Here is a 20,902-nt window from a genome sequence, read left to right on the forward strand (position 1 = left end):
ATAGAGAGAGAGAGAGAGAGAGAGAGAGAGAGAGAGAGAGAGAGAGAGGTGTCGCGGGAGGGGGGCTTCCGCCGTGCTGCCGCGGGGGCGGAGAAAAACAGGGTTCGTCTGGAGAGCTCCCTTAGCGTCCGATCAACGCGTGGCGCTGTGTTGTGTGCTGCGTGAATACTGGCACGTGGAATGTACATGATGGTAAAAAAAAGCTGTCAGATTTTCTGATCTGATAGAAGATTATTTTAATATTTTTTCCAAAAATTCTTCTTCATAATTAATTTTACAATAAAAAATTAGTTTTTTATTTTTTATTTTCACCATCGGACATAAGTGACTCCGACCCAACACAATTTCTTGTTCAAATTCTAATTTTGAATTCAGACCCAACCTAATATTTCTATTGAGTTAGATCGGATCGGATCCACCACTACATTTTTTCGGATCATTCGAGTCGAATCGAATCTACGTATAATTCAGACCCAATCAAAAAAAATTATAGGTCTGCTTCAGATCCGAGTCTAGAACCGAGTTTGTCATGAAATTCAAAAGTTGAATTTTTAGTATTTTAAAATAAAAATTTAATAATTAGTAAGCTTTGCAGTTTTATGTGCTCTTTTGACATTCATTTGTACCGTACATATGGAAAATTGAGTTTTTTTGCCTCATGCATTGAATTTTTTTTATTTGATCGGTTAATGACTGCATTCCCTGGATTGTTTTACATGGCTGAGGTACCGATGCCATAAAATTTCAAGAAACAACAATAGTAATACTAAATATTTGTGGCATTTTTAAGAAAATGAAGTCGTGATACACGAAAGTTTCTTTATTTTTTGGGTCAATCTCTAGCCTTCAGGTTAAGTAATATGCTTGGTTTGGTCTGGCAACTTTGTGGGCTCGTTTTTTGAAGAAATCTCACTTATTTGGACGTAGAACTTTACTTGCCTTTTGTCTACAATTTGCCTTCCGTCTACAGTAAATGAACTTATTTATTTTTTTCTTTGATAGTTAGAATGCTTCTTCTGTCGGAAAAACAGAAATAAACCTTGTCTCCATAGTGCAGGCCTTGGTCCATTCTGTCTCTATATAAATCTTCTTGTTTAGACAATCTGCACAAGAGATTTAGTTTACAATCTAACAATTCTCAGGCAATCTTTCTAGGTTGATAACCATTGAATGTTTTTGACTCTGGAGACATGAACCCTATGTAATTTCTAGCTCTTCTTGGCGCAGCCTTATACAGTTCTCTTTTTGCCTTCTCTTGGTTCCATACTATTTTGGCTCTATATTATTTTAGGTCCTACAGATCTTTCTCTCTTAGGTGGTTCTATTAAAAATTTCAAATAAGTTGGATTAGGTCAGATCTGAATTCAGCAAATCCAAATCCGACCTGAAAAATAGAACATGTCTAATTTTAGGATCCGACCAGACCCCACGAGTCCTCCAAAACAGATCGGATCGGATCAGGTCATGGGTCAACCCGACCTTTTGCCAGCCTTAATAACCATATTACCCTCTCTAAAACTATTTCAGACATTTTTCCTAAATATGCAGCTAAAATATTTATGGTGTTAATGTTTATGCTCAAATAGACTGAAAGCAAGTTTCGTGAGATATGAGAGGCTGTTACAGAAAAGAGCTGCCGTGTTTGGTGATATTGAGGTGGGGATCATAGGCAAGGACGACATTTTATGTAGAGAATAAGGAGCTAGGTTAAACAATGAGCCACCACTAGAGAGAAAGTTGGGAAGGAAGGTGGCCATGTTTACAAAGGAGCCAAAGTGGTGGAAGTGGAAAAGGGAGAGGCAAGTAGTGTTCTTATGGCTCGAGACTCAATAGAGGTAGATCGATAATGTGGGGCAAAAATATAAGATGATCAAAGTAGGAGGAGAAGAGATGGAAATTATGGTAAGTTTTATATGAGACTGATATGCATATATCGCCTATACTGATGCACGAATTGCGCATTTATAATATATAGGGATGCATATATATATATATATATATATATATATATATATATATATATATATATATATATATATATATATATATATATATATATATATATATATATATATATATATTGCATGTACCTTTCTGTTTTGCTCACCCTCTACTTACCAAAATAGATTAATACAAGTACCCATAGCATTAAGTTTTTCTTGGCTCCATGTACATTTAGTTAGCCCTAGGCATCGGATTCCAAGGCTTTTAAGAGGAGCTAGGGTTCAGGGAGTTGGAGTTGTCTAAGGTGGAGGAATTATGTGGTATTACAAGGTGAAGGCCTAGTCATGACATAGCATCCTCGTTGGATCCCCAGTCATCCATAAGAGGATGGAGATAGTAGCTGCTCCAGCTGACATTGCCACGGGAAAGAAGAAGAGAATGGAGTGTGGGATAGATGATAAGGAGATATGTTTTATCAAAGCACAAAAAAAAAAAAAAATTGATTGATACGGACTTCATTTTGTCAGTATTGAGTTAGCTCAGAAGCAAATTGCTTGCAGTAACTAAAATTTACACACAAATTTCATTTGTGGAGATTGAACTAGCTCCGGCTAAATGGCTGGGATAGATATTCCTTCTGAATGTTCATATATTTTATTTTCTGCTGCTCATGGATGTATGTATTCTAGATTGATATAATAAAATCTATTTTACCGGGGGGGTAAAAAACTAGCTAGCAAGGCACTCTATTTGGCAACTTAGAAACTTCATAGGTTGCTATTGCCTTAAATGGAAAAAAAGCCGGGTAAGAACATGGGTGAATATATCCTGCCCCAAAATGGGAACAGGATAAACATTTCCCATGTCCAACCTCCATGCAAGACTATTGAACTGAGTGATGATCGACGCATGACCCGTCCCAAGTCGCTTGTTAATTGGGCCAAGCCAAGAGTCAGCAAAGGCAAGACCAATTATCAGAAATGATCCAGACCCAGTCAGAAGCCACATGTGTTAATGGAGCAAGGGTGGAGGGGAATCGCCATCTTGGATTCCCTGAGGGACTTATTAGTTTATTAATAAAATATTTAATTAAAAATTTTGAGATTTTAAAATTTTATATTGGATATTTATCCAAACATAAATCTAGTTAAATATAAAATTTATCTTAGACTCTCAAATAACTTGTTTTCTAAATATATACTTCTCTTTCCTCCTGTAAAATTCTAGGGAAATTTTATGAACACGTCTCTAATTGTTTCTTACTTAATATCGATGCTTTCTCTTCTCACAAGACATCCGAACGAATGCTTCGCAAATGGACTCTTATCTCTTCATGGGACTTCGAAAATGAAGAGATGCATTCCCATGAAAAGATGCATATGATCTGATGGTGATCCTAAGAGACACAATCCTTGATGAATGGATGGATTATGTAAAGAAATGGATTAACGAAAGGATGTTTTAGTATCTAATCATACTCACCCTTTCATATCCATACATAGAAAAGAGATTGTACTTTTCATCCATTAGAATAACATCCCCACAACATCCCCTTTCCATCTGAATAATACGAAAATTAAAGAAGAGAATTGAGAGCACTAAGTGAGTGAACTCAAATGCACAGATTAAGCATTTGAGAAGAGAATTGTGCTTATATATAAAAGAATTGAGAGAGATTGCTTCAATCAAATTTGCTGATTTTCAATGTATCTAAATCTCGCTAGCAGTAGTAGCGAGTGCTCATCATGTCTCTAATGTAGCCCTGGACCCACCTAATTACAGTTGCCAAGTCTCCTTCCAGATGGATGCGCTCTATCCCAATCTGACCCGCGCATGGGTGATCCCTTCCCAAGCAGCTCTGAGCTCGGCTTCAAGAATAGAAATATCATAGAGTCGGCTCCCCCCTGCTGCGATTAGTCTGGAATCAGCATCTCTAATCACAAACCCGTACCTCCTCGACCTTCATCATCAAGCATACTCCCATCGAAGTTCACCTCGAGAAAACTCAGAAATGGAGGCTCCCAGAAGACGAGAATTATCCGAGTCGCTCCTAAAGCTGAGTGGGCCCCTCTAGATGTCCCTTGCAATCTCAAATCCTTCGACAGTCTAAGCCTAAGTAAACTCGTTTGCATGAATAATCATTCTAACGACCACGACCCTCAAACTTTGCCTCTATCTCTCAAAAATTCTAGCATTCCTGTCCAACCAAGTATGATAAACAACATAGGTAGCATTGACTCCCCCAGAGCCAATGATCGGTCTATTGATGGACTCCTTCAGGTAAGCAAGAAAAGTTGTAACTATGATTGGAGACTGCAAGAAACCCCAGTTGCCAGCCAGCTGTCGCACTTGGGCCGCTCTAGGATCGGAGACTGAATAACACGCGCTCAATGGTCTCCTCTTCGTCATGACACCAGTCACAAGTAGAGTGGAGCCTCACACCTCATCTACTCAGAACCCTCTTGGTTCGGTGGCAGCCCCACGCTACCTTTCATAAAAATAAAGCGACCCGAGGGTGAACATGGAGCCTCCAAAGCCAGCCGCCATCCATCAACCGAAGTGCCTCAACTCAATACAGCTACAAGCTTTGGTTCTTGATATGACCCAAAAAGTAATCAATCTTGATGACAAATTCCAACCTCCTAAGTGAAAATCTTTTGCCTTTATCATTAAAACATAAAAGATATTTGTCAACTATGAATGATTTAATTATTTCACTTCAAATAAAAAAAATAGAGAAAAGAATAAATTGTCCAATGATTTTCAATATAAGGTAAATTTGTCGGGAGACAAAAATAAAAAATTTAGAAAAGAAAAATATAATAAACTTAAGCCTCAATCAAAAGTTAACAAAAATAAAAATACAAGTAAAAGATGTTATATTTGTGGTAAACCCGAGCACTTTGCAAGAAATTACCGCTATCAGATGACTAAGCTCCTCAAGAGTTAGAAAGATCAGAACAGCCTACAGACAAATATGGTGGCCGCCGGATCCAATACACTTGAAGCCAATGAAAATTTGGTTTCAATAACTAAACCTTGAGATAAATTTGGCACATCAGTCCACTGATTGGTGGATTGATATTGGTGCCGATGTATATGTTTGTGTTGATAAATTCCTATTCTCCACTTATTAGGTCTCCGATGGAAACACCATGAAGATGGGGAATTCTATTGCTGCAAATGTTAGAGGTGAAGGAAGAGTAAATTTGATATTAACGTCTCACAAGACTCTTGCTCTTTACAACGTGCAGCATGTACTAAAAGTTAGAAAGAATCTCATTAGAAAGAATCTCATTAGTAGTTCTTTGCTCATAAGGAATAGCTATAAAACAATCTTTGAGTCAAATAAAGTAGTTGTAAGCAAAAATAGTAATTTTATTGGAAAGAGTTATGTATTTGATGGTCTATTCAAATTAAATGTCACAAAAGTTGAAAGCAATCAAATTAGTTATTCTTTTTTTATAATATTATATTTTTTAATTTGTGTCATGGACCATGGTAGACTTGATCATGTAAACTATAATACTATTAGGAGAATGAAGAATTTAAATTTAGTTCCTAAATATGATATAAATGCAAATGAAAAATGTGAGATATGTGTATAATCTAAGGAACCAAGAAAACCATTTAAAACAGTATATAGAGAAATTGAACTTTTAGAATTAACACATAGTGATGTTTGTGACTTAAACATTTTAACTAGAAATAGAAAAAGATACTTTATTGCTTACATAGATGATTTCTCTAAATATTGTTATGTGTTTCTTATTAGAACAAAAGATGAAGCTTTAAATAAATTTATGATTTATGAGAGTGAAGTTGAAAATCAACTTAATAAGAAAATTAAAATTCTTAGATTAGATAGAGGAGAAGAATGTACCTTAAATGAGCTTAATAGTTTTTGAAATCAATGTTATTGTCCAGGAAATTATACCACCTTATTTACCCCAATCTAATGAAGTAGCTGAAAGAAAAAATATAACTTTAATTGATATGGTTAATTTACTATTACTAATTCTGGCGTATCTTTTATTTTGTGGAGGGAAGCTCTTCTATCTGGATATTATATTCTTAGTAGAATTCTCCATAAAGTGTCTAACCTTATACCTTATAAAACGAGAAAAGATAGAAAACTTAATTTAAATTATCTTAAATTGAGGGTGCTTAGCCAAGGTTCAAATTCCCAAAACTAAGAAGAGAAAATTAGATCCTAAAACCATAGGTGGAGTATTTATAGGATATTTTCAAAATAGTCCTGTTTATAGAACTATGATCCTAAAATCAGAAATTCATAGAATTGATGTAAATACTGTAATGGAGTCCATAAATATATTTTCTTTGAAAATATTATGCCTTTTAAAGATAAAGTTAATAAATCTTTTAATTTTTCTAACCTACCTTTCTGGTAGCAATTCTAATATAGATGATATTAGTGAAAATACTAATTCTTCATATTTAGAAGAACCTATTAAAAGAAAAAGAAAAAGAATTGAAAAGAATTATGAAAATAATTTTTACATCTATTTGGTAGAAAATGATTCTAAGTGTTATAGTGATGCAGTTAATTTAGTAGACTCTATATTTTGAAAAGAAGCTATTAACAATAAAATAGAATCTTTAATAAATAATGGAACTTGGGTTTTTGTTGATCTACTTGAAGGATGCAAACCTATCAGCTATAAATGGATATTTAGAAACAAATTAAGGACAGATGGATCGGTAAGTAAGTTTAAAGCAAGATTAGTTACTAAAGGTTTTACCCAAAGAAAAGGTTTTGATTATTTTGATACCTATTCGCCAGTTACTAAAATTACATCTATTAGGAGTTTAATTGCTTTAGCTTCTATTTTTAAACTTGAATTTCACCAAATGGATGTCAAAACAGCATTCCTTAATGGTGATCTTAAAGAAAAAATCTATATAAAATAACCAGAAGGCTTTATAGTGTCTAGACAAGAACATAAAGTGTATAAACTACTTAAATCCTTGTGTGGGCTAAAACAAGCACCAAAACAGTGGCATGAGAAGTTTGATCCAATAGTTCAACCTTATGGCTTCTCTATAAGTGGGGCTGATAAATATGTCTATACTAAGGTAAATTATGGTTCATATGTTATTATCCTTCTCCATGTTGATGATATTTTAACTTTTGGAGCCAACATAAAAATCATTAATGATAGTAAATCTTTCTTATCTAGTAATTTTGATATGAAGGATCTAGGTTCAGTTGATGTAATCTTAAGAATTAAATTGATAAGATCACCACAAAGTTTTAGACAATCATACGCTATAGAGAAAATGTTAAAAAAAATTGATAAGTTTAATTATAAACACTTGAGTAGACCTCATGACAATAGTGTAAAATTGAGTAAAAATAGGGGTAAGCGAATGGCACAATTAAAGTACTCACAAATTATTGGTTCATGGATGTATGTTATGAATTTGCATTAGACCAGATATTGCTCATGTTGTATGAACACTTAATAGATTTACTAGTTCTCCTAATGCACAATACTGGAAAGCACTTGATAGAGTGCCTAGATATTTAAAAAGCACTTTATTTTATAATATTCATTATATTGGTTATCCCATTATATTAGAAGGATACAGTAATGCAAATTGAATAGCTGATTCAAAGAACTCAAAGTCCACTACTGGATATGTATTTACACTCGGTAGAGATGCTATAGCTTGGAAATCAGTCAAGCAAACTTGTATCTCAAGATCCCCTATGGAAGGTAAGATGATTGCATTTAATAGTACTGGTCAACATGTAGAATAGTTTAAAAGTCTATCAACAAATATTCCTCTTATGCAAAAGCCAATTCTTGTTGTATCCATACATTGTGATAATCAAGCGGCTATAGCTAAAGCTAAACAAAAATACTCCAATGAACCTAAGAGGCACATACGCTTGAGACTAAAGATATTAAGGTACCCCAAAAAATATGGAGTAATAGTATTGAACTATATAAGATCTGCTAAGAGTATTGTAGATCCACTAACTAACGAACTTACGAGAAGGCAAGTTATAGAATTAACGAAGAAAATGGGACTGAAATCCACTAATTGATCATCCAACAATGGCAACCCAACCTTACTGACTAGAGATCCCAAAAAAAGGTTCAATAAGTACTAACAAGTTATTTTAGGATGATAGAAGGACTATTTAATTCGGATATAATTATTTGATAGTCCCATTCTGGTAAAAGCGCTTTTTATTACAACGGTATGAGGAAGGATAATTATCCTTAATAGGTCCATAGCTAATTGTGTTGCGTGTCCATCCGTTGCAAACATCCTTGAAGGACTCACCTACATGAGTATAGTTGTGGGGCTGCAACCTATGGGATGGGCTATCTCCTGAGCACTCATGAAACCAAAATACTAAAGCAAGGTCGAAAAGTGTTAACCTGAATAGGTCCGACAAAAGCAAAGATTCAAACCCACAAGGTACATTTACCTATTGCATAGTATTCTTAATTCAGATGCATTTTGTATGTGTTATATGATTTTCAAAATTTTGAATCATGTGGGGGATTGTTGGTTTATTAAAAAATATTTAATTCAAAATTTTTAGATTTTAGAATTTCACATGGGATATTTATCCAAACATTGATAGGTCCCAACCAGAGATGGAGTCGAACGGAAGAAGAGAAAGAATTGGTAGATTACAGTGGTGAAAGCGAACCATTGTACATTCAAATGAAATAACTCTCTTTGGGTGAGAGAAAACCCATGCAAGGTAAATGCTCTACTTCATGTCCCCCAATCCCAAGATAGTTCACTCCATTAAATACTTCCTCCCCGTCCCCATGAGAGATCCGGGCCATCACTTATCAACTCCTCGCCATCACTCATCCACTCCCTCGTCCACGCCCCCCCGTGCTTCGGAATCCATCTCCTCTCCTCGTCCCACGTCCACGACGTCGTGCCAAACCTGCATACATGGCGTCAAACCGCTTTCCACGTTCACGGCTTTGTGCCAAGTCTGCGTGCATGGCTTCTGTTCCCAGTTCCGAGTGTCTCCTGCTTTCTCCGTCATCGCGGCAACCAAACTATTCTTCCTCCTGCTCCCATCTTCCTTTCCACGTGCTTGCCTCATCGCTGAACTACCCTCTGCTCCCCACGGTTCTGACGTGGCAGCTGTTGTGCATGGGATATGGTTTAGAGACATCAGATAGCGTAGGTTCGGCTTTCGGGCTCATCAGGGTCGAAGCACCCATCATCCCTCCCTCCTTCAGCCAAAATCTTGTCCATAAGGTTTGCTTTCCAACGATAATCTTTGATGGCTGCTGGCTCCATTGCCATGATGGTCGACTTCGCCCCTGCTGGGTCCTTCTACATCCTCCACGCGATATGCTTCTATCAGACAGGTTTGTGGAGTCTTGCACGGATGCCCTGGAGTGAACTTCTCGTTGCATTTGAAGCAGAGTCCTCATTCCCGTTGTTGCTGCATATCCTCCCATGATATGTGTCGGATCGGTGTTGGAGCGGAAAGCTGCAATGCAGGAGTAGACGGGTTCAGAAGTCCACCGCTATGGGCTGCTTTTCGTTTTTCCTCCAGCCTCTCCTCCCACATTCGAGCAATTGTAATTGCTTCTCACAAGAAATGGGATCGTCTCATGCGTACCTCCTTCGCGATCTCTTTCTTGAGTCCTCCAACGAAAGTGCCAAGGAGCGCGTCCTGTATCCAGCCCCGGACTCGGTTAGCAAACTTCTCAAACTCCTATTGTTCCTCCCTCACCGAGCTTTGTTGTTGAATATGGAAAAGCTTTTTGTTGAAGTTTACATACTCGTTGGGGCCGAACCGGGCTAACAATTCTTGCTCGAACACCTTCCAAGTAATGAGTGCTCCTTCATCGTGGTATGTCTGTCGTAACCACTGCCACCAGTGGCTGGCTTCCTCATCCAGATAGAATGAGGCGGTGGTTATCTGTCGATTGGCCAAGACTCCTTGGCTTTCGAAATACTACTCAGCACGATCCAGCCAAACAATGGGATCATCCTCGATGAACCGTGGAAAGTCCATTCTTGGATGACGTTGGCCCCCAAGAACTCCTCCAGTCGCCCGAGTCCTACCCCCTGGTGCAGTTGGTAGTCGTGACGGCTGCTCGAACGACGGTTGTGGCTGCACGGTGATCTGGAGATGTTGGATAGCCTCCAAGACCTTCGTGAGCCGCCCATCCACCCATTTCTCCAAGCCACGCAACTCCTCCTGTAGGGTGCTTAGCTCAGCTTTCATTCGCTCGATCCTCTCCTTGTTCATCATGGCTCTAATACCAGTTGATAGATCCCAACCAGAGATAGAGTCGAACGAAAGAAGAAAAAGAATTGGTAAACTACAGCAGTGAAAGCGAACCACTGTACATTCAAATGAAATAACTCTCTTTGGGTGAGAGAAAACCCATGCAAGGTAAATGCTCTACTTTACGTCCCCCAATCCCAAGAGAGTTCACTCCATTAAATACTTCTTCCCCCTCCCCATGAGAGACCCGGGCCATCACTTATCAACTCCTCGCCATCACTCATCCACTCCCTCGTCCATGCCCCCCCATGCTTCAGAATACATCTCCTCTCCTCGTCTCACGTCCATGACGTCGTGCGGAACCTGCGTGCATGGCGTCGAACCGCTTCCCACGTCCACGGCTTTGTGCCAAGTCTACGTGCATTGCTTCCGCTCCCAGTTTCGAGCATCTTCTACTTCCTCCTTGTCACGGCAACCGAATTATTCTTCCTTCCGCTCCCATCGCGACCCTCTTCCTTTCCACGTGCTTGCCTCGTCGCCGAACTGCCCTCCGCTCCCCACGGTTCCGACGTGGTGGCTGTCGTGCATAGGATATGGTTCAGAGACATCAAATAGCATGGGTTCAGCTTCCAGGCTCGTCAGGGTCTGGAGCATCCATCAAACATAAACCTAGTTAAATATAAAAACTTATCTTAGACTCCCAAAAAACTTAATTTTCCTAATAGATAAGATTTAGTTTTTTATCTTTATTTCTCTTTCCTCACTTAAAATTTTATGAGAATTCTAAGAATACATCACTAATTGTTTCTCACAAGATATCCCAAATGGATGCTTCGCAAATAGACACTTATCTCTTCAGGAGACTTCTGTAAATGAAGAGATGGATCCTCACGAAAAGATGCATCTGATCTAATGGTGATCCCAAGAGACAACCTTTGATGAATGGATAGATTGTGTGAAGAGATGCACTCAGCGAAAAGATGCTTAAGCATCTAATTTATACTCATCATTTCACATTTCACCCTTTCACATTTATAAATAGGATAGGGATCGTACTTTCTATCCATCATAATAACATCTCCTTCTATCTAAATAATACCAAAAATTAGAGAAGAGAAGTGAAAATACTAAGTGAGTGAACTCAAATATACCTATTAAGCATTTGAAAAGAAGATTGTGTCCACATATAAGAAAATTGAAATAGATTGATTTGATCATATTTGCTAATTTTTAATGCATTTGGATCTAGTTAGTTCGGATTTGAATTTGATTCTCTTTTTTCAGAGTACACTTCAAGAAGAACACGAAATAATTTGTTGTATCTTGGAAGTAAACCACTATCAACTATTTGCATCTGGGCAGAATGAATTCTTCTTTAAAAGAAGTGCTTTTCATAACGTGCCTCGAACCAGATAACATTAAAACTTAATTTAGTTATTTAGTATGTGCAAAAAACAATTAATTAAATACTAAAGATAAAACAATAAAATTGGGTAAAAAAATTATAACGTTTTAGCTAATAGATTGTCCAACAGTACAAACAAGAGGCAATTACATATGTCAACTATAAATTCTTGAGATCGCAATTCAATGATTTCCATGTTTCCTTCTCTAGCCAAGATACCACCCTTTGAAAACCTTTAAGTCTTATTTAGCTTCAGACGCCTACAGCCAATAAAATGTTATCCACAGCCACATGGTTCCAATCGGCAAGCCAGGATTCACAATCCCCCTTCTTCCTTCGGAGATGGTGGAAAAGAAAGAGAATTTAAAAAGAACTAAAAGAATATATTGATTAAGAGAAGCCACCAGATAGTCTTTATCTCCCTACTCCCCTGTGACCACAAAATATAAAGGAATATGATTGAAGGCACGGGCAAATCGGCAAGTTGTTATTGGGATTTGTTTTTACTTAAAAAAATCACGCTACTGTTCAAAAATATGGTGAGATTGGAAGGCCTCCCCCGACCATGACTTTGTATTGTCCAAGTCCTGATCTATAGCGCATGCCACTATCCACATACTTTCTATGTCTGGAAAATTACACCAAACAAATTGCCACATAAAACATAACACTCATGTCTTTTAAAAGCTGATTATTGACTTACTCCAAAAAAAAGCTGATTATTTTTATATTTAAAAAGAGTAAAATATTTTAAGCCCTCCCCTTTTTCTTGTAGATCCATATCCATTGATAGAACCTCCGTAAAATCTATAACGAAAGGGGCATCAAGGATTCTATAAGTGTTTTCATGCACGAATGCCAAACAAAATGAATGGAAACTTATAGGTTTTCTCGATAAATCCATCTTTTACTAAAACAAAAACTCATGTTTTTCAGGCTAACCATACCCCAAAACATTCTAATATATATGTAAACAACCATCCACCAAAGATAATACCTAGAGAACGTACAAGCTGGTACTATACATATATATGATCTTGCTTCCAATTATATATTTTCCCAAAGCCATCAACCATCTTAGGCAGGATACTAAACAAAAATAGCGTAGCGCATGCCGTCACGTACCATGAGTTCGTTCATGTCAGAGACCACGCCAAGCTCAGGCCCGTCATCGGTCCGACCCATCATGCAGGGGACGAGTTCCAGCGCTTTCCGCACGATTTCGAGCATGGTTGAAAGGCTATACCGACCCCCGTGACCGTGGCCCTGGTCGACTCCCTCGAGGGAGCTCTCATCGGCGACGCGAGCACTCGTTTTCAGCCCAAGCAGGCTTTGGCTCACGGCGGACAGGAATCGGCACATGGTGGCCAGGGTTGGAGGGCTTGGAGGGGGGCGCGGTTGCGGTTGAGGCGGCCTCCTCACCACCTTTCTGATTTTTTCTTTTCTTTGTGAGTTGGTGATGGCATAGTGGAGGTGGTGGGGGACTGTTTTATTGGCCCGAAGGAGTTGGAATTAGGATGAAAAACAGCTTAAATGCTTTGCTCGTGCTCGTGCTCGTGCATGTGGGGTCCTGTTCATCTACCGGACCAGGCATTGATATGGTAAGATCTTATTATGGTGCAATGTAGGGCCCACGTTAGAGATACCATTATATTTGCCGTGGATATTTTAGATGTATCCATACGTCAATTTACAGACCTGCATGAAATCTCTTCTTTACAGATCTGCATGAGATCTCTTAAATGTTTCTGAGACAACGATTTTTTATCAACAAAAAAAAAAAAGGACTCATATCTATAGAAGTCCAATTAAATTGTGTTCCGCTAATGAACCACTAAAATAATTAAAGAGCGACTATTTTGGTCAAAAAAATCTAAAAAAAAGCAGCTCTAAATCAATTGCATAATGCACTTAAGTTAATTCAAGAAAAGATACTATCATACAAAATAGTCTATAGGCTCGAGAATGGTTAAGTAATGAAGGATACGTGTTTAAAATGTGATATTCTATATGATTTGCATCTTAGCTATCACGACAAATATATCCCTCCAAAAAACAAGCAAGCAAGAAAGCAAGCTCGTTCTTGACTCTTGCCTTACGGGCTCGTTTGGTTCGCGGAAAGCATTTTCCCTCATAAGCATATGATTCCTGTGAACCAAATTCCTAAAAAAAAGATGCCTAGAAAAGTACTTTTGGCATGTTTGGTTGACCATGTGAAAGTGACAAATTTCCAAAGTGCTTATGTTTGGTTGGCCATCCACTTTTTTGGAAATGTTATGTATAATTCCTGTTATGCCCTTAATAAAAATTAGATCTTTAATGCCTCTTTAATGTCTCTTTAATGCTTCTTTAATGCTGAAGGACCTTTTTGAAAAAAAATAAAAATAAAATGATTCTCGTCTCATGGAAAACTAACTTTTTCATGTTTCTTATGGAAAAGACTTTCTCATGAAATGTAGGAATCATATTTCCATGAGAATACAATTTTCTTATCTCTCTTCTTTGAAAACTCCAACCAAACAAGAGGCATCTCATTACTTTCTCATTGACCACACTTTTCCCCCTTCTTTTCCCACGAACCAAACGAGCCGTAGGCACTATTGGCCCTCACTTGGATCCTTGAACTAGCAAAACCTAAGCTCTATAAATTCTAGAAGAGTTTGGTTGGAAGCCTAGGCTCAAGGCTAGATGGCCTAAGGGGTACGGATGGTTCGCCTCCCTCAGAGGTCAATTATTAGACGGACAAGGTCGAGGGGACTGTTCCAATAATCGCTGGCCCCATTACCCCCTTCTATTTAAACAATTCAAGATCAAATGAGTATCTACCGTCCACGTGTACAGGGGCTTAGCTAGTAGTGCGGCGGATAAAGGGAAAAATGGAGGGATGAGCGGGATCATATTTGTGTTACTTCAGGACGGAAAAGTTTTGCAATTCTATTATGCGGGTGACAGATCTACTTACGGATTTGTCGTTGACCAAGTGGCCGTGAATAGGCCCCACGCAGAGCGAACCGATGTTTCCAAGGACAAGGTTGCGAGGGAAGGAGAGGAAAGAAACATGTGGTTCCAAGGCCTGCACGCCGTCTTGGAGAAGTACGATTGACCGCCAAAGGAGAAAGCATCTTTCGTTATCAACTTTCCATCTGCCACCCGAAAAAAAAAAAACACGCACAACCTTTCTATCTGATTCTGGTTTTTAATTTTCAACATCTTGAGAATATGGTATGGACGTCCCGCAAAGACTCAAAATCATGCCACTTTAAAGAGATGCGCGTGATCATATTAGGAAGTAGAGATGCCAGTGGGTCGAGCAAACTTGAATCCACCCTGTCTTTGTAACTGACTTGAGACTCTGATCCATGCAAAAGTTTGCGTTACTTTGATGTGAGTTCCAAATAAGAGCAAACACTCAATTAAGTTGGGATTGGGCTTGTCTAAATTCTTTTGGAATCAAATTGAGCCAGCTATCAGTGGAATGAGTCAAAAACATGAATCCAAATCCTGATGCCGACGGTGATCAAATTAATGTTAGGTAAGAGTAGGAACTAGTTCCATACCTTCTGCACCTCTAGGTAAAAAAGGATTTCAAAAAACTTATGCTGCAATGAGGATATATTTCGTCTTACAATTTTTCTTGCCCTCTTTCTACCAAGAAATGCTAAATAAACCCAATCTACAAATCATCCACTCATGCACCCATTGGCTGCACAAATTCTAATATTTAAAAAACAGAATGAAGAAAATGTCATCCCTCACAGTTTTATGTGTATGTATATATTGAGAACATGGTGAAATAGTCAACTAAATCATAATTACATATAGCACTCTAAACACAAGCGAGAAACAACAAGAAATGGTTTATGATTGATAGAAAAATAAGAATTTTCACTAGTTACAGAAGTTATTCATGATGCATTAAAGTTGCAAGATGGCTACCTTCAATCATACACGCATCCCAAGATGCAGAAATCTTAGGCACGCCAAACTAATTAAACCTTGCCAAGGACATCAACATGAACCGCATATAGTTGAAAGTCTTTTTTTTCTTTTTGATGATAAGGGAGGCTACACGCCATCCGGTTTTATTTATCACAGAAAGAGAAATATGTACTAAGTAGTATATGCACGGAGAAATGGTAGCAGTAGGTCATAAGTAATTCATGTTTTGTTTGTGAGCAATTCGTGAGTCTTGGTCGTTCACATGTTTAATTGTTCATCCGAGAATGATTAATGAATTTTCTTTGCTGCAACCCAAAGAATATTGTAACCGCGAGTAGTGCCCAACTAATGTACTCTCTACTTTTTCAAGTTCATTGCTTTGCTATCCTTTTCCACCATTTCCTCGATTCCTATTCCCTGTTCACTAAAGTTACCATCCTTTTGGAGTTTATTGGACAAAGTTTCTCCTACCAAGTTGAATATAGGTTCCCGTTCGTTGATATATAATAGGCTCAACCAGGTACTCTTTTCCTAAAGTTAACCCCCACTCCCAATTTCATGAGAGCTAGTTGTTACAATACCAACTCTGAACAAATTTAGGAGGAAAAATTCAGCACCTAGAGGAACACAAATATAATAATTTAATAGCTCTGATTAAAAAATCTCAAGAAAAGTAGAAAGCAACCGGCACCATTTTTCTTCCATTTACTTAGAATCATGCGTTCAATTCGTTCAAAACAACCCCAACTCAAGAGAGTACGTTAAGAATGAGATGATCATCTTTGCAACTTTGGGCTGGTGGGTTGAGGGTCATTTCAGTCCCTGGGAACTATAAATTTCCAGTGAAGCAGCACAGTAGATGACACATGGATGTTTGCTCATTTGGTGCACCATATGAGGCTTGTATTCGTATCCCTTGTCTGTGCCTCTATAATAATTTAAATTTTATATAGAAGTTCTAGAGAAATCGGGCTTATAATTAATCTATAATGTATGCCATGCAGAACCGACGCGAGTAGTAAATATTAGGCTCGTGTTAGGAGACTAATTGTATGACCACAAAATTCCAGTAATCCAGCTTTAATAACTTAATGTTAATCTAAGCAACCAAGCGCATCAGGTCAGGTCATCAAATTGGATATCCAATCATAAAGAAAATCTCAATTTGCATATATTTTTGGTGATTTGTCATATACTACATGTAGTCCTCTCTAATACCCCAAAACTGCCCCAATACGTGAAGGGTTTGGGTCGTATCTTTCGCATCTTCTTTCACAAATCTACCGTTGGATTATATATTGCACATATCTCAAAGCACTCAAATCTCTTCCAGCTGCCTTGAAGTGGCTATTGCACCTAATGGTTGGCATTGCAAAAGAAGGTGAATCATTCTTTTGTGTGAAAGGTACAACCCAAACCCAAACCGGAGATAAAGTTGGATTGAAGTCTGGGTCTTAACGACCACCAAAAGACATCACCACCAGGCTGAGCCAACACCTTCATTGAATTAAAAAAATAGAAGAAAAAAAACAGAAGGAAAAACAGGTATGGATGGAATGGCTAAGGCATGTTCTGCTCCAAATAAATATTCAAGATACTTACTACTTCCTACTTATAGAGCTATGAGAAACGAATAGAGAAGAATGGGGAAAAAAGGTTTTTAGCCGTAAGTTCCGTCCACAATCTCCTCAGGGCTCCATCTTTGCTGCTCATTTTGCTTGTGTGGCAGATAAACGCATGTATGTTGCAACAATAAGGTATAGATTTTTTTTAAAAAAAAGAAAGTTAAGAGACCAATAGTAAAAGCTTAAACAAGTTTCCCATTGTTTTCACTAACATATTTATGACTTATCTTTTAAAGCAAAATGGAGAATAAAATCATCTCACATTTTATTGATAAATGAAATGAGAATGGAGAAAGAAGGAGAGAGGACGAAGAAGGGAGAGAGAAGACCCAAAGCAACAACTTCTACACAACCTTCCTAACCCAATTAGAAAATCTGCACAAGGCCACCAAGAGATATTTCTCAAAAAAGAAAATATCAATTAAAAAAAACCACCAGGAAATATATCCCAGTCTGGTCCTATCACACCTCACCCCTAGGTAAACAAATAGACTTAGGATTGTTTAGTAATTCGGGAGGATTTGGGTTGAATTTTTCTGTTGGATTCATGGACTAGGAAGTTTATTTGAGCATGACCTATGTTAACCCAACACTTTCCAACCCGTGGTAAAAAGAAAAAAAAAGACCTCCATGAATCTTTTTTCCTTCTGAGTTTACGGGAGCTCTTAGAAAATGTAGGCTAGGCAGGCCAATAGGCATCATTCTTGCAGGAATATCCAAACATGCCCTTAAACTTTTCCAACACTATTTCTCCAATCAAATATCAACGAGTTAAGATTTCCCAGCACCATCATAGCTAAATACTCCTTTTGTAGTAAAATTCAAGTATTTCTCTCCAACCAAACCACTCAACAGATTGCAGCAATAGCATTATCCCATTCAGCTCTAATATTTGAGGCTGCTCTTCTTTCTCTTGCCACAAAGACACATATTTCAAATGCATCCATTTCATCCAAATAAAACATTTTAGAAAAGATGATCTACCATTTCTTATTAAAAGTCTGTCAGGATTAGTATTAACTTTCACAAAAGGTCAATAATTTGCTTGAACCAAGGTACGGCGAACCAGTACTGATCGGCGTACTGGTGAAAACCGATACCAAACCAGTTTAGACAGTTTCTGCGCACGGGCGCGCACCCGCAAAGTTCCCAGCGCGCTCGCGTACGCGGGCGAGTTTCGCTTCCCCCGCGCGCGGGCACGCTTCCTCGTTTACCCGCGCGGGCGCCTTTGTAGGTGCGCTGCCCAAAGCAGGGGACGCATTGCCCAAATCACGGTCGCGTTTCTCCGTGCGCGGGTGCCTTTGCAGGCACGTTTTTCCATGAGTAGGCGTGCGGGTACGCAAGCATACTGCCTCGCGCGCCCGCGTATCGGCGCAAACCAGTCCGATTCGCACCAATAACAGGTTTGTACCTTTGCGCACCGGTGCGCACCGATACACAACTGGTACCGCTCGGTTTCGACCCTTTCGGAGCCGGAACTATTTTTCACGGTTGTACCAAACCGGTCCGGTACGGGTCGAACCAGCCGGTACGGGCCGATTCAGCATACCATGGCTTGAACATGTGTGAAGATTCTGCAAATACCATTAAATGGTTCACTTACCTTGGCATGCCTCTTTGTAACAAAGAGGTTCCAAAGAAGTGTTGGCATTGAAAATGGAATCTAGATTGATTTCATGGAAGGAAAATTTCTATCTTTGGGAGGGTGTTTCACTTAAAGTAAATGCTGTCTTGCCTACCTTACCAACCTACTTAATATTTGTGTTCAAACTAGCAGTATGGGCAAGGAAAGGATTGATAAATTACGAAGATCTTTCTTATGGAAAGAGAGCGAGAAGGTCAGCGGGTTTCATTCTCTAGTGAGCTGGCCGAATGTGTAGATATAAAGAAAAAAGGAGGATTGGGGATCAAGGACATTAGAAATCTGAATAGCTCTTTCTTAGCTAAATAGGCTCGGAAATAGTTGAAACCTGGGTTGACTGAGAGATAGAAAGACTTGATCCAATCAGCATACCACCGTAAAAAGAGGCTGGGTATAAGAACAAGACATCCCACTCGGAATCAATCTTATCTATGGAGGGATAGCTCAAAGGATTTTCTTCCATTTTGGACTTGTACAGAATTCGGATTGCGTAATGGCAACAACATAAGGTTTTGGGAGGATACTTGATAGGATGAGATACTGCTCCTCTCTCCTCATAGAACCCTACCTAAAAGCAGTGAAACAAACATTTCGGTGGGCCTCACAGAGGAGCTGGAGAAAGAGCGACTGGAAGATTGAGTTTGATGGGCCTCTATGAAAGCGAGGAATTAGAAGAGCTCCTTATTCATCTCGCTCCGATTCAACCTTTTAGAGTCGCAGATATATCGGTGTGGAAACTCTTTAACTTTTTTTAAAAAAAAAAAATCCGTTAGTTCCTTCTATTATTATTATCTTTAACAATGGAGGACTTCTATATCCCCTCTATATCAGATGCCTCGGAGAAGGTGAAAGTGTTCATGTGATGAAAAATAGGATTCAAACTAAATATGGCAAACTAAATACATGCTCCAAGATGTACTAACCGTACCGGCTCATAAATATGGCAAATCTTGAAGGACAATAAGCAGAATATTTGGTTGTGATTCAAATAATTCGGTCGCCCACCGTAACTCGCCCAAATCAAGCATGAGAAGCAACAAGAGAGAGAGAGAGAGAGAGATTGAAGAATCTCGGAAAATAACACAAAAAGATTAATGTTTATCAAAATACCTTGATATCCTCCGAAACTCATTCACATTCAAAACGATCTGAACTAACCAACAAGAGAAACGGCACCAAAAACATGAGAAATAAATAAAACTAGCAAAGGATCAAAGATCTTAGAGAGATAAATGAAAAGTTCAATTCTAACCGAAGGAATTCCACATTCCCTGTAATTCATCCAAAAACAAACGGTCTAGGCTAAAGAACCAAAGAGTAAACCCTAAAACAAGAAAGAAAAATCAAGAAAAATCAAGAACATGTTCCTCGGAAGCGCCATTATCGAGCTCATAAAGAGAGAAGAAAGAGTATCCCAAGAAAGACGGGAAAAAAAAGATGGCGAAAGATAGTGGAGGCACTTACCAAGAGGCTTCTCTTTCTCTTTCGCTTGCTCATTGTCTCGCTCCCTCGGCTGCGGTTACCGAAATCAGAGCCATGGAAGGGTCCTATTTAGAGAGGCGATGAAGTCGGTGGGTCTTTCGGATCCGTGTAATCCCAGCTGCCCATCGGACGACGCGTGTATCGCATCGCGCGTATAACGTTCATTTTGCTGCCGTTAGGAACTCTTTGTTTTTTTTGTTTTTTTTAAAACAAGTATTTCATATAATACATATATGAATACACTCAATTAAGTTAGAAAATAAAACATCACAGAGTGCTCAGGGCAGCTCTCCCTCTCTATTAATGGATAAATATAATCTCCTTCGTCTGCTCATGGAGTCACGTACAGTGAATCACTTTAGCTGGGTGTAACGTTGTATACCAGCGGATGCAATTTCATCTTCTCCACGCCATGTACAAGTTGCCAAACCCCAAATTTTTGAAGGACATCTAACTTTTATTTTTACATTAAAATAATAAAATATATTTATTTTTAAATTATTTATAGCTATTTTTACTTAATATTATTCTTCCTCCTCTCTCTCATTTTCTTGTAATTCTAGTTCAAGCACCCATTCCAATTCAAATATCCCGATCCGTATAAAGATTAATCA

General features: G+C 38.4%; 2 long non-coding RNA genes across 2 annotated transcripts; one reads left to right on the plus strand and one right to left on the minus strand.

Moving 5' to 3' along the window:
- Positions 1-17: 17 nt before the first annotated feature.
- Positions 18-19,970, plus strand: LOC120111060. The gene is made up of 2 exons (XR_005512190.1): positions 18-48; positions 19,848-19,970. It is a non-coding gene; the product is annotated as an uncharacterized LOC120111060 (long non-coding RNA).
- LOC120111057 lies at positions 19,885-20,398 on the minus strand. The gene is made up of 2 exons (XR_005512189.1): positions 20,271-20,398; positions 19,885-20,130 (listed from the first exon to the last, which is right to left on the minus strand). It is a non-coding gene; the product is annotated as an uncharacterized LOC120111057 (long non-coding RNA).
- Between the last annotated feature and the right edge of the window lie 504 nt (positions 20,399-20,902).

Source organism: Phoenix dactylifera, chromosome 1 (genome assembly GCF_009389715.1).
Source record: "Phoenix dactylifera cultivar Barhee BC4 chromosome 1, palm_55x_up_171113_PBpolish2nd_filt_p, whole genome shotgun sequence".
In the NCBI taxonomy this organism is placed as follows: Eukaryota; Viridiplantae; Streptophyta; class Magnoliopsida; order Arecales; family Arecaceae; genus Phoenix; species Phoenix dactylifera.